General features: G+C 35.6%; 1 protein-coding gene across 1 annotated transcript in view; it reads right to left on the bottom strand.

Moving 5' to 3' along the window:
* LOC105383913 (laccase-4) overlaps positions 1 to 6,572 on the bottom strand; it is a 59,610-nt gene extending 53,038 nt beyond the window's left edge. Inside the window, exon 1 of the mRNA XM_038111328.2 lies at positions 6,346 to 6,572. The gene's annotated coding sequence lies outside the window, so the exon portion shown is untranslated. The remainder of the gene's footprint in view (positions 1 to 6,345) is intronic.
* Between the last annotated feature and the right edge of the window lie 8,324 nt (positions 6,573 to 14,896).

Raw genomic sequence — 14,896 nt, 5'->3', positions numbered from 1 at the left:
CTATTTTTTTTATTATTATTTTTTTTTTTTATTTATTTATATTTGGAAAACCAACCAGCAAAATACAAGTTTATGTTACATAGGGGTTATGACATTTCAAGCGAATAACAGGTTTTTACATTTTTCTAATTTAGGCACTTAATTTTAATTTTACTTTTCTATGTTTGTGAAACTGTTTCTGTTTGTGTGCAATAAAGAGTATTAAATTTTATCTTTATCTTTAACGTGTGTTGTCCGCAACTGCTAAGGCTAGTAAAGGTATTTCATTTTGTATGGATGGTGCTGATATTAGCGGGACTAGCTAGGTAGCTTACGAAAAACCAGACCTCGGAGCGAACCAACCCTAGAGGTTCACTCTAACATGACAAAAAAACGAAGGAACGAACTGGGCCTCAATTTAAACGGCTTTTGTTAGAGGCATATAAAAAAAAAACAAAACAAACACTCACACCCTGTACTAATGTACTCCCTTGCGGGGTAGGCAGAGGTGAATTGATGCACCCACTTTTCGCCATTGTTATGTTAGTCCCAATGTAATAGGGAGCAGGCGCTATTATAATCCTATTCTTATTATAGGTATAAGAGGCATCTATTATTTAAAATAAATACTCGAATGTGATTAAAACGAAAACACGTTTTAGAGTATCTATTAAGCAATAAGAATGACTTAAAATATGGCTACTATTATTTAATAATGACATAAAATGTGCATTCATTAATGATCTAATAGAGTGTTGTAATCTTGACATGAGAGGTCAGACATCTTCTTGTGTTTTTTTTCCACGGAAGTAAACACAGACGATTTATTATTATTACAATCTTGATAGATGTATTGTTTTTATGATCAGCTGACTGTAAACCTGTTATCATTCTAAAATTCTATCGCTGCAAGTGTCTACTGCTGATGCTGAAGGTGAAATTTTAACCGAACCTAACCAATATCAGAATCCCCCGACAGTCGCATAACTTTTGAACGGCTAAGCCGATTTTGATGTAATATAGCCTAAGAATATTCGGGGTAACATTACCTATGAGCCAAAAAAAACACCGAAAATCGGTTTAGCCATTTGGGAGCTACGCTGCCAACGATACGTTAAACTTATAACACCCCTCTTTTTTGTAAATAAAAAAGAGCTTCAATTAAATTAAATTCTATTCAGTAGTCCAAACGCGATGGTCACAGACAAATTATATTGTTGTGGTATTTTGATGTCGGATAATACATGAGTGTGCTGTGTGATGTTATGAATAATCACACGATGCATGACAGGTCAAGGTAAATAGAATGAGATGTTTTCAAGGTTTTTGTCTAAAAAAACCTTCACATATCAATACCACATACACATGCAGTTATAATAAGTTAATAGAGTGATAGACCATGTGCCTAAAATGTATGAGTACTATGACTATTGGTAGTAGAGCTAGCTAAGTAGAGGTAAATATAATTTAACTAATCTCAATTATTGATGATGAGGTAAAATTTCTACTTAATACCTATATGTATATAAGGAGGTACATACGAATACATAATTATCAGGTTGGCTCATGAACAAAATGACGCAAATTATTTCCATAAACTTAGTGATACTTAGGTATTATGCCATTCATACCTATGAACAACCTGTATTCCCTTAATACGATTATTAAGAAAATAAAACCTGAACCTACATAAATAATAATTACGGGGTGATAAAATGAAATAAAAACAATAGCTGTGCAACTTTACCGCTTCCGCATTCAACACCAGATGATGTATCGAAGGTGTAAAAAATGCTAATGATTTAAACTCAGTACTCAGAATAAGCACTAAAAGCGGCCGACCGAAGCCACCGTACTGGCCATCAGGCGTGAAGTATTAAAATGCAGTTGCGAACTTTTTGCCGCGTCCCGTTGCATAAGGGTTCCGATTGGTTGGATTTTGTGGGCTTGTGGTTCGTATATTATGCGAAGAGTTTCGCTGGAAAGTTCAGAGTGCTGTCTAAAAAAATTATGTGTGGTACCTACGCTTTTGATCAGCCGGGGGTGTTATCACACTAACGTGTTTTGATTTTTGTGTTGTTTTTCTTCAAATCTATACCTTGTTTCACTGGGAAAGAGATCTGATACAAACATAAAATCTAATTCTTAAATGTACTTATTTTACATGGTTCTTCGGCAGACTAACCAGGCGACTGTTTGTAAATCAGAAGATGAAAGTGCATTTTACACAAGTGATGGCAAAGTGCCAAGTTAGGCGTTACAATCGTACACGACAAGAATATAATTTTTTATGTATTCCTGACGCGCCCGTTAGAGCAACCTGCAGCAATTGCAGTTTAGTCTCAATGGTTCGTCCATTCTTCTTCTTCATACCCGCTACTCCTCCGAGGAGTCTGGGGCTGGCACCAGGCTCTTTCTTCTGTCGGTGCCCAACAAGTTGAGGTCTGGTTGGTCAATGGCTTGAATTCTGACAAATAACAGACTTCGATTCTGCCTCACTATAGTGTGTGCCCTGAATTTCCATACGCCCTAACACATAAGTAATTTAAAGCAGTCAGTAATTTCAATTATAAAAAGAGCAAAACCCTAACGGTCCATATCCATATAAGTTCTTTACACCATTATTCAGTGCTCAGTCTAGTGATTATTAGCGGTACCTATAAAGAGATTTTATCTAGACATGCCATATTTTATATTTAATTAACGTACACAACCTATATTTGCAGATGCTTAGGTATTTATTGATATTGTTCGTATGGTGATCGCTTCTGTGCCGAAGGTCCCGGGATCGATTTCCAGTAAAGAAAAATATTTGTTTAATAAATATTTTTATTTATAAAATAAGCCGGTCCCTATTTAATTATCTCTGCTCTATTCATAGGCACCATGAAAAATATTACTAACTGCATTATTAACCTACAGTGAATTATGGGCAAAATTACGATAGTGCTTGTTGTCCCGCAAAAAGGCCCGCGCCTCAACATATACGCTAGAACTAAACTCAAGACTCATAACCTTCACCTTAAATTGGTGGACACTAGGTACTATCGGGGAATCGGCCGATTAGACCCACTTGAAGCTAGCACAACTCAACACACACGCACCTTCTATTGCGCACGATTCTTTGTTTTAATCGGACCTCGATGATACCTACATAAGAGGAAATTTTTGGTCACGTTTTTAAGGATAAGTAGTCCAATGACCCTCTGACCCTACGCGGTGCTGAGATGCGGTCATTATAAATTCAGTCCTGTAATACAATCCTATTAAGGATGGGGCCATGAAACTAGTGAAAGCTGATCAGTACCCCTACTCTTGAAAGGCAATGTATTGCGTCTGTCTTGCGTTCTGAACATTAAATAAATCATAACTCAAGAGTAGGGGGGCAGACAAGACTTTCAAGAAAAACATTCTAATCTAATCCCTTCAACATGGTGACAAACTTTAAAATCCTTCTTCAGTATACTAAATTACATAATTTTTTTAACAAACTAATTTTACTGCACATTTATGGGAAAAGTACTAACCTAGTCATAATTTGCATATTTTTTAATAATTTTCCTGCACGGCTACTCAACTCGGTCCATTTTCATAATTTGTTTCAGACGAAACGTGACTTATATTTGAAAAGAACGTAAGTACCTGTCTATCCTATCTACATACCTACCTCACTACAAAGTAAATTATGGCTTTTGTTTATTACAGACAACAAAAGTGAGAAATGTATAAATATGGAACTGCCAATAGCCAATTGGTAAACTAAACACAATGTAAAAAATATAGATAATTTTATGTACCTAAGTATTCTTTTTTTCACGTTGTACGGAGAAGTGGTTACACTTATTTATAGTCAAACCCTACCTCAGGCTAAGGTTTGACTTGGGGTGGATACATTATATTTTTAGTTAGCCGTACCTCAATCAAACATGTCTTTAATATTAATATTAGTGAACAATTTGAGTGTACTTGGACGATGATTCGATAGCTCACGGGAACATTAGGTCAAGGAAAATGCACGTTTAAACATACTGTGTCGCAACCTCAGGCCGGTTAGTTTAGTAGACGCTGAGGTCACTTTAGCTAACAAAAAAATAGTTTCGGAGAGCTGAGGGGGGATCACAGGATTCGATACTATTTTCGAAAATGCATTCTGTACTAACTGACTTTGCTACTAAATAAGTTTAGCGTTTGGTGAAATTCCACCTAATATGGAAAAAAAATGTCACTTTTGGAAATAAATTTGCCTTAAGTACATTTTAACAGTGACAGTTGACGATACGCAACGTAAACTGAGGTTTCCAATCTTACAATCGCTGCGCTGCTGGGTTGACCACGAATCTATCTCGTTGTATTAAATGCACAGATTGTCTGACAGCTCTGATTTGGTCGTTTGAAGTCAAGATAGATTAACCCACCTGGCCTTTTGAGTTAGTCTAATGTACTGAGTGCTAGAGCTAAGTTATACTGCAGTAAAAGATTGGGCGATCGAAAATGTTAATGGACATATGGATCATATTTTTATTTTAAAATCAAAACTACTTAAGCCACTAGAGACCTGCAGTATTTTATGTGCTGATTGCAAAGATTATCATCAGATATACCTATTTTTGCAAGACTGTTTTTTTCGGGCATTCCACATTGGTTCCAATAATAACTTATTTTCTAAGTTCTAGCATTCTTTAGAAGGCATTCCCGATTCCGCAAGATTTTATACATAGGAATCGGTGACGGTGAGGCTATTTCTGATAAAATAGTGGTAGGTAGTGTGGCCGAATCTAAACATTTCTGGCCTTGCTAGTAAAAGTGCACTTTTAAATGCATCTGCGTACCAGATAATCAAGGCAATCCCCTTATGAATACGAATATATATTATGTCATTTGATTTCATTTAAATAGCTGGATTAAATTACAATATTGAAATTACTTAAAGCTGTAAAGTAGCTTGGCGTAATTTATGGTATTATGTTGAAGGATGTAGGAAAAGGTCGTAAGGAAACTACAACTTTTGAATTAATAAATGGTGTATGTATAGTTGTATACGTACATAGTTGGATAAGGATTGAATAATTTCTATAAAGTTATTAATACTTAAATACGACTATTTGAAGTATATCTTATAAATATATTCAATCCGTAGGACCGAAAAGCTCGAAGGCTTGTGTCTAGTAAAAAAACTCGATACGTATTTACCTATGTAGGAGGACGCAACACTGGATTTATACATAGGTTTTTTTACTTTCCCTTAGAAACGATTATCATGGGTACAACTAGGTGGGTAGTATTTAAATAAAGAAAGATTTTTCTCCAAGACTTTTTTTTTTATTTTGTGGCAGATTTAGCAGTAATTTGGTTCGATGGACTTGCCTGCGGTTTAGTTCACGGTTCACACCTGTTGGTAGCATCGGCGTTGCTCGGCTATAGACTAGATTTTATCCGGAGAAGGTGTTTTATCCAGTTACTCTTATTATTAAGAGAAAATAGTTTGTTGTAATAAGCTCCATAAGTATTGGACTGATTTCAAAAATCTTTCTCGATTATTAAACTAATTTTATTTAGATAGGTAAATAGACTAATGTTTATTTGAACGCCACGAAGAATAATAAAACGAACACGTTGTACCAAACTTAATAACGGTACAAAGGTGGTCTTATCACTTAAAGCGATCTCTGCCAGAAAACTTGTGGATGGATGGATTAAGATAATAATTAAGATAATATACGTATAGTATATTATTTGATATTAAAATAATCTAAGTAGATACAAGTACGGGTCCTATGATGAAATAGCGTTTAAATAATAGGTGCCTACGTTCATGTAGGTACTAAGTTAATGCCTATAGTTAGTCTAGAATGCGGTTGGGTGACCATTACCTAGGGCACACCTGTTGCGATGTGAGCCGTGCAATTTTAATCGACTCTTCGCATTGTAATTAAAAAGTCTAGGTTTCTTACGTATGGCCATTTAACTTCTTATTGTTTTTAGATTGTTTGTATTTTTAGTTGCGGAGCTTTTTTAGTTTTATCCGCAGTTTTAATAGGTTTAAATAGTAGATTATCTGGTATTTAATGTAGGTATATTTTGGTTTAGTTTAGGCAAGGATTAATATTTATGTTTAAATTTTAAAGTTCATATTTTAATTTAGCGCAATGACACCTGCCAATAAGTTAAGTAAGTACTTATAATAAAAGGAATCGCTTAAAATGTTTCTCTTTTTAAGGTAAATTAGTGAAGTCGGCGAAAAACTTATATTGGATTAAAATAAAATAAAGGATCACGTTTTATTGGTTTAGTCCGTAAATGCTTTCTTTAAAATTTTTTTAATAAATGTAATTACTTAATAATTAAAAAAAATGTAAACAAACTTACATTATTACAGCTCCAAAAAAATCAATCCAACCGCCGAAAACTATTAAAAAGCACTTCACAAAAAACGCAACCTCATTTCTCAAAACAAAAACACTGGCCACCAACAACTGTCCGCGCGGAAAAGAATAAAAAATCCAAATTTGAATTTCGCGCGTCAATTTGGTTTACCGATTGCGGGTCGCGCGCGCCGGCACTCGGGGCACAGTGAGCCAGCATCACTCCACATCACCTGCTTGTATTGGACGCATCTTTGCACGTACTGTCTGTTTCATGTGGGTTTGCCGTTTGATGTTGTGTGACGTAGAGTTGGTGTGTAGATTGTTCAAGTATGCGAATAGAATCAGAACTTTAAGTGCAGTATTTATGGAAGTTTTATAATACGTACAGAAATTGTATTGTAAAAGCAAACGGCATGACTAAATATATTCATACTACCTATATAATTATACGAATTTGGAGTACTTTTATGTTGTAAAACCGGAGGTGGGGGATTCGGGAGGCCATTATGAATACGTTTTGTTCTAGATAGCCGTTAGAACGGATGGGTAAGATTTTTAATTATTTTTCAATACTTGTAGACTTTAGAATAAGTCGATCAGAATGATGAACGAGATTCCCAATTCCCAACCCCATTTCGACTATTACACTTTTTTGTTTGCAAAATCCTGTAAATAGTAGTCTTATTACTGTCGAAATTAACAAAAAAATGTGAATAAATAGTAGATCCTTTGCGGCAACCACTTACCAAACAAGTCATACACTACTCATATACTCGTAATATTATGTACCAGCGACCTTGCACTAGCACGTGATAGGACGAAAAATGTGCATTCTCTGCACGTTTTTTTATCAAAATCCCTTTCAAAAGACGTCACAGACTCACAGATATTTATAACAGATAATAATATACTTATTGCTATTGTTTGTTATTGGTTACGTTCACCTACAGTCGGGTCGATCGCTAACAAAAATCACATTCTGTATGTTTTGTATATTATATGGATTTAAAAGAAGGGTAAGTATAGTAAGCCAAAATTGGGCGATGCAGGAGGTCCTTTCGGATAGTTTTTTTTTTGCTAAATTTTAGTACTGTCAGGTGCAGAGAAACCTGACTCCCCTCTCATAGTAACGACGCTTCTGAGGGGGGTCAGGTTTCTCTGCTCCTTACTTACTGTAAGTGCTGTACTTAAGCCAAAAAATATGTATTGAGAAACGCTTTTTTCGCGATTTTTCTAACGACGTATAGAAAGAGAAAATAAAAAGTTGTTGAGGGAACCGATGAGTCGCTACTTTTCGACATACAAATTTACTATACAATATCCACAACACCTTGTGGGTAGGTGTATTATTTTATACTTATCTGGTAAACTTAGATTAACAATATAGTAATACGAACAAATGGTGTGTCACCTACAAAAAGAAAGCATAAAACTGTCCGCATTTTGTTAATCTGTCAAACTGTTTTTAACCGAATTCATTCAAAATAAGAGCTCAGTGGCTGAAGTGGGGTGTTATTTGTATCGAGACTTTTTTTTGCACTGACACTCCATCTTGCTAGTATATTTTTAATCTAAGATAAGTCAATACACATGTCATGGTTAAAGGGTAAAAGTTATTTTGATAAACAAGAAACATAAATACAGGCTAAGCGGATAAGTCGGACATCAAAGCTTTGGTCTGAATTATATTAAACTAACTTACACGAGTAACTTCAAGGATAATGTTCTAAAGGGCCTTGGTTTTTTTAAAAGTTTTTTATGGGTCACGTTTTTAGTGTATAATTAATTTAATATTAGTATTATTGTAGAAAACTAGTTACTTATATAATTCTATACTTATAAATTAAGGCAAAAAACAGATTATGCGACCGTATTTAGCTTTAAAAAGTTAAGTAGTTTTTTTATTAGTTACAAAAATCTCTGGCAATTTTGATGGTCAGAGTCAGTCAGACAGAGTCATAAAACTCATCAAAACTTATTACATCTAGATAGAGATATCTTTCTTATAAATGATATTTGAGATTTAGGTCCCGTTCCACAATGTCTGGTTAGTGGCTACTTGTGAGATAAAATACATGCTGTCACTGTCAAAAATATAATAACAGAGAGTGACAGCTTGTATTTTATCTCACAAGTAGCCACTAACCAGACATTGTGGAACAGGGCCTTACTGTCAGCGGTTATAGAACAACGCGTACTTGGGTTTCCGTAATTTTTGAGTTTCATATTTTTTTTTCAAAATAAATAATTACCATGTGGTTGCCATAATAAAGATACTTATAAAATAAAATTATAGATTACATTCACCTATAAGAATACGTAACAATCATTTTGAACAATAAAACATTGATGGACATTTCTTTGAAGATGTCTCCCAATCAGCTCACTTCAATAGCATGAATGGAGTCTTCAAGAGGGTTACTCTACACTGACGAAAAACGAACCAACGAGAGCTGAAACCCGATCACAGGATTCAATACTATTTTAGAATCTACACAAACATTTATGAAAAAAACAAATGTCACTTTTGGAACTGACAAATGTTCCTTACATTTTGACAGTTGACGATACTGATCTTTTTCCATATGTTTGTGTATATTCGAAAATAGTATCGAATCCTGTGATCGCTGCACTGTTGTGCACCTGCGCCCTGAAACTTAAACACGAGAGGCCAACTCAGATCGAGCAGCCTCAACTTGAGGCAAACAGCCTCAGTCTGAGGCTGCTCGCTCTGAGGCAAAGGCCCGAGGCACATTGTGATCAGCTCGAGGCGAATCGCCTCAGCTTTATCCGAAACGTGTGGAGTTTAACCATGAAATGCATGGCTCGGACTACGGCTCCTTTGAGCAAATAAAAAGTAACATCACATAGCCTATAACCAGTGGACGATCAAGACGCTTCTAACCTAACGATACCTCATTTGTCCAATTATGATCAGTAGTTCAAAAGGGAGTATGAGGGAACAGATGAAGACTTGTCGCAGGCATCTGGTTGAATCTCTTTTTTGATTGAATCACTATCACTAGCACGTTCGTTGAATGACGATATAACGTCAATAATTTTTTGTGCATTATACATTATGATAATTATATCCGTTGTAGAATATATGTTATAAACTTTATGCATTTTAATCGTTATATCAATTGAAATTATACTTTTTGAACGTTATTCTTTACGAAATTATGTATTTAGTAATTATGCCTTTCGTTTGTTATGCACAGTGATCGTTATACTTAATAAATTTATATCATATGGGCGTATACCTTGTGAATGTTATACCATTCGTTTTTATACCTCGTATTACTTACCCGTTTTGTTGATTCTTGTCTGGTCATGTTCACCCTACCAAACATTACAAAGTCGGCTATATCCCATTCAACGGCTTCGCTGAATGACGTTCAGTCAAGACGTCGAAAGTTACAAAAACGGGGTAAGTAATACGAGGTATAAAAACGAATGGTATAACATTCACAAGGTATACGCCCATATGATATAAATTTATTAAGTATAACGATGAACGAACATATGATATAAACGAAGCCGACTTTGTAATGTTTGGTAGGGTGAACATGACCAGACAAGAATCAACAAAACACTATGTACAAAGATCTTATCTCAAAAATCAACTAAACAATCAACGTAATATTCTATTATATTCTGTTCTATTCTCCTTTTTGCTTCGCCGTAGTCTGATAAAAAACCGACAAATATGGCTCGGCTCGCGGCGACCAATGATACCCAGCTTTTATTTATCGTCATATAGAGTGACCCCCCTGTCACGGACAAGAGCTGCCTAATTTCCGTCCGGAAGTCGGTTTTCGTAAGAAACATTATGACAATAAACAAGTTATTATTGCGCCTGATAATAGGCTAAAATCATTGAAAGGCTTTGTTGAAATTTGATTGGGTAGATGTAAATATCGATTTATTTCATTTCATTTCATTTATTTAATACCATAAACAACATGTCGCATAAGATGTTAACATTGGTTTATGCATTTAAAGTACAATGTTATTTTACCCTTAGGGTGTTAGGGTTTAACTAGTATAGAATGTAGATGTAATTAATTCGGTAATTTTGTAGTCCTAATCATTATTATCGGCTAACATCGTCCATTATTAGGTTTTCTTTTTTGAGGATTATAGCTGGATCGACTTCTCGCACCCACAATGGAACAGAGGGCCTAGTGTAGGTTATTGTTTTACGATAGAGAAGTGAAAATCAATGCAAAATTGTACGCTAGGTAAGGATTCTCCCGCGCTATTTAAATACTTTGATGGGTTAATTTATCTGTTTGTTTTTTAATGATTAAGTTTATGTACTTTTGAGTGGGTTCGACTGATAATATGACTTGTTCATAGTTCTTCAGTGAAGATTTTTCCACATCACTTGACTGTTATCGGTTATTTATCATATTATTATACTATCAAACTTAAGTAGGTATATTACAAAACTTTTCACGGTAAGTATTTAAATTAGTAAAAAATATGTTTCCCTGAAATTTAATAACTTTACTTTTAATTTTTATCAGTGATATTAAATTTATTATAAATGGGAAATATTTATACTTATACTATTCGTAGTATTTCGTAGTAGTTAATAATAAATTAATTAATTAACTCTTTTTTGTTATGCAAGAACTTATCTCATATAAAACACATTTTTTACAGAAGTACTAATTATTAATATTTAAGAATACGCTAGTTTTGACTTAAACGATAGGTAATTCGATTAGCATGTTGAAGTTCTTGATTTACAACGTTTTTTAAAGACATTGTTATGCAAGTAAAATGTTCTAGCACGTTGCGAAAGACTATAAAATGTTTGTTCACCCACTTTTTTATGTTCAAAAAGATTGTCATGACTGCTCAATGTGTTTGGGCGAGTAAAGTTAACGATAAAAACTAACAAACGGTGAAGTGATGTAGATAATAATAATAATAATAATATGGCGGCAGGGCAGCTTGTGGCGAGCTGTTGGGCATTAGCGACCCCACCCACCCGATGCCGGGGAGAACCCCTGTTCCTCATCTCTGGCTTGCCTTTATTGGTTGTCCAGAGTGAACATTGACGAGGAACAGGATCTCCCACCTCTTGCTTGCCTTCATTGGCTGGCTTGAGTGGTGTACCGCTAGAGCAGCAATGCTCGAGGAAGGATGTATTACCCAGTAAGGTGCTTGTAGGGATCTTGACCGATAACGCGATTGTCCTGAGAGCCGTGGAATACCTCTCCATCCTTAGCACCTCATGCCATGTTGCCCCCTTGTTGCTACGTCACTGTTATGTGCTAGCGACTGTTTTGGGGCGCCCATTTACTGTGTGTGCGAGTCACCCCCTGCCTTTTTATCCGTGTGTGAAACATATAGGTTAGGCAGGGGCCATAGTCCTTCCATAGTCCCAGTTATCCAGTCCATTTAGCACCCCCTTCCATAACCCTGTATTAGTTTTCTCCGAATCCTACAATAGTCCTGCAAACTAACCGGGGATTTTCCTTGGGTTTACTTTATAGTTTACACAGGGAAAATCGTCGGTTGGTGTCACATTTCATATAGATTAATGTTCTCAAACGGGCCTCTACATGTAGGCTTACAAAAACACAGCCTGTCAGTACTTATACTTATACATGATCGTCGAATCACGCTATGTCTACACTACTGACATCATGATGTCTTCTACACTATGAAAGGACTGGGGCTGCTATGCCATAATAGTAGCGATAAACAGCCTTCAAAAATATGATGCACTATAATACAACATCAGTAACTACGCGCAGGTTAGACAACCCGTCTTCTGATTTTAGAACAACTTTTCTAGAATCTTTACACGGGCTAAAACCAAACCATACCGCGATGTAGAAACGTGAAACAGTGCCATCGCGCGGGTGGAGTCAGAAACTAAAATTGCGACCGCCGCGCCGGGCGCCGATGTTTTACTATGTAAAGTGCAGGGTAGACGTACTTGCGTGTCGTGCAAACACAAACCTGTAAAGACTCATTTTCCGTACTCGTATCAAAATGTACTACTTCAATAAGTTATGCTCGAAAACGTCACTCCCAAACCCTTCCTGTGGGAATTCCGTAGGCTAATATTACCATCCTGTTTAACAACATTATGTAATTTTTTTCTCTTCTTCCATATTAATTCGCTAGGGAGTAAACAAAAATCTGGTTCAACTTTTACTCAGGTGACTGTCACTTAAACAAGCCATATTTTTCGTTGCGTAATTTTTTGCTCTACAAACGTAGGTAGTGGTTTACTTACCCATATGCTTGAGTACGTAGCCAGTTTACATACTTACTCGTAATACCTATTTGTTTATATCACGTGATAGTTGGAACTCGTTTATGAATAGTAAACAAGTTCTGAACATAAGACGTTGCGTACTTTTAGAAGGAGTTATGGTAATCCGGTAAATTGCGACTTTCTTATCTTATCTCTTTATCAGGGTGGGGCAGCAATCATGGCGCTTTGGATTTTATACAGTCCTTAATTCGTGCGCTACAAGTCATAATGTTATGATTGGATGCGGAAAGCTATAGAACGCATCCAGTGTCGTGCTTAGGGAGAGCCCTACGATGAAGTCATAATGTTAAGGATTGTTTATGAGATGATCTCCGTAGCTCGGGAATCGATACCCTGGGTTAGGCCCAGCCTGCTAAATTTTAACAAACTTCTGCTCTAGTGGTTGTCAGCTGTCACAATACCGACACGCTAAATCATTTCAAAACAGAAGTAAAAATACAACTATAGGTAAGTACCTACCTACAATAAATTACCTAAGTAAAGGTGATTCCATAAAAACTTACACAAATCCGGCTAGATTTAACAAGTCACCAAGAATTGACTAAGAAGGTATAGTAGTTCAGTTATTTTTCCGGAGAATAATAATATTACTTACATATTTAATGAAAACGCCTGCGTTAGTGAATTTCATCATTTTGTTATGTGAAATTGCTACAATAGTTATTAACATTTTTAAATAAAAAATACATCCAATTTTAACACATAAATGTAGGTAAGTGTATATTCGTCCTCAACAAAAAAACAAGACACGAGTAAAAAATCCTACCCAATGCATCTGTCAAACACCATGTCAAACTCCCGTTAAACCTAGTTTAAACTTAACCTACCAACTCGTAAACAATTCTCGTTGAGATTTATAACTGAACACGTAGTAAAAGCATACTGGAACTTCTTTATGATATGGCATTACGGACCTCCGTATTGGTGGTATTTCCCCTGTTCCTTTTCATTGGAATTTAACAGCAAAAACTGTTTTATACATATGAACGACTTGATGGTGCAGTGGTTATTGAGTGACGAATATAGGTATACATACATCCATCTACCTCCAGAGAGGCTGGCGCTGCGGCCGGGCGGGCGGAGATGATGAAAGGCCGCAAATATGCATCCCTAGGAGAGGGGTACATGTTTGTGCCTTTCGGAGTCGAAACCCTAGGGCCGTGGGGACCGGAGGCACGTCAGCTTTTTAAAGAAATCAGCAGCAGACTTATAGAAGTCTCAAGGGACCCTAGGGCTGGCTCTTACCTCGCACAAAGGCTAAGCATCGCTATACAGCGGGGTAACGCGGCCAGCGTCTTGGGTACCCTACCCGACAGTGGCAGCGATCTGGCCAGCATTTTCTTTTTAGTTTAATTTTAATTTTATATTAGTTATTTAGATTGTATTGTGTACATAGATATTTACAGTTTCAATAAATGATTACTAACAGGTAGGTATACATAAAACCTTTATTTCTTTTCCACATTATTCACCTTTAATTCTAAAAATATTTTATCCTATATACATACAACAAACAAAATTATAATAAGGAAAGTACAGTAGGTTCTGAGTTCGATCCTCTAATAACATGTAAGGAATTGTTCGTAAACTGCTAATGATAACAATTATTCTTATTTTATCACTCGGAGAAGCTTTTTTCGTGCACCCCGCACTTAAAAAACACGGCAATATTCAGACCTTGTACCTACTTTACGTTTTTTTGCACACTGATTTCTGACATATTATTATCTAATCTTGAATACAATAACATGTGTTTGGGATTGTATCAATTTATTGCAAGTCATAGTGATTTATAATAATGTATATGCCTAATTTTTATTATCGGTATCGACATATGACGTATCATTATCCCCCTGATTGGATTTTTATAAATACACAGACACTTGTTGTAAGGCAACAGTTTAACTTAAATTTAATTGTAACAATTTTTTTTTTAAAATCCGTAGACATTGTTTAGTATGTATGAGTATGACCCCTTGAGTTGGACCAGACCCTTTGGGCTTACTTTACCACTTTTACAACATACTTAATCAAAGTCAATTATTGGTTTTCCAGTATCTACGGTTATATTACACTCACGGGTAATGAAAAGATTCCATTGAGAAAATCTGCAAATTGTTCCTAAACGAAAAACTAAATTAATGAAGCCTTCTGAAATATTTATGTACATTTAACGGTGCATCAGAATATTACCAACTGAAAACGTAAATTTTTTGTTCAAATTTCCTATGAAATAATTTAAAAAATT

This window comes from Plutella xylostella, chromosome 28, assembly GCF_932276165.1.
Source record: "Plutella xylostella chromosome 28, ilPluXylo3.1, whole genome shotgun sequence".
Classification (NCBI taxonomy): Eukaryota; Metazoa; Arthropoda; class Insecta; order Lepidoptera; family Plutellidae; genus Plutella; species Plutella xylostella.
Note: the sequence above shows the minus strand (reverse complement) of the source record. Positions and strands in the feature narration are given on the sequence as shown.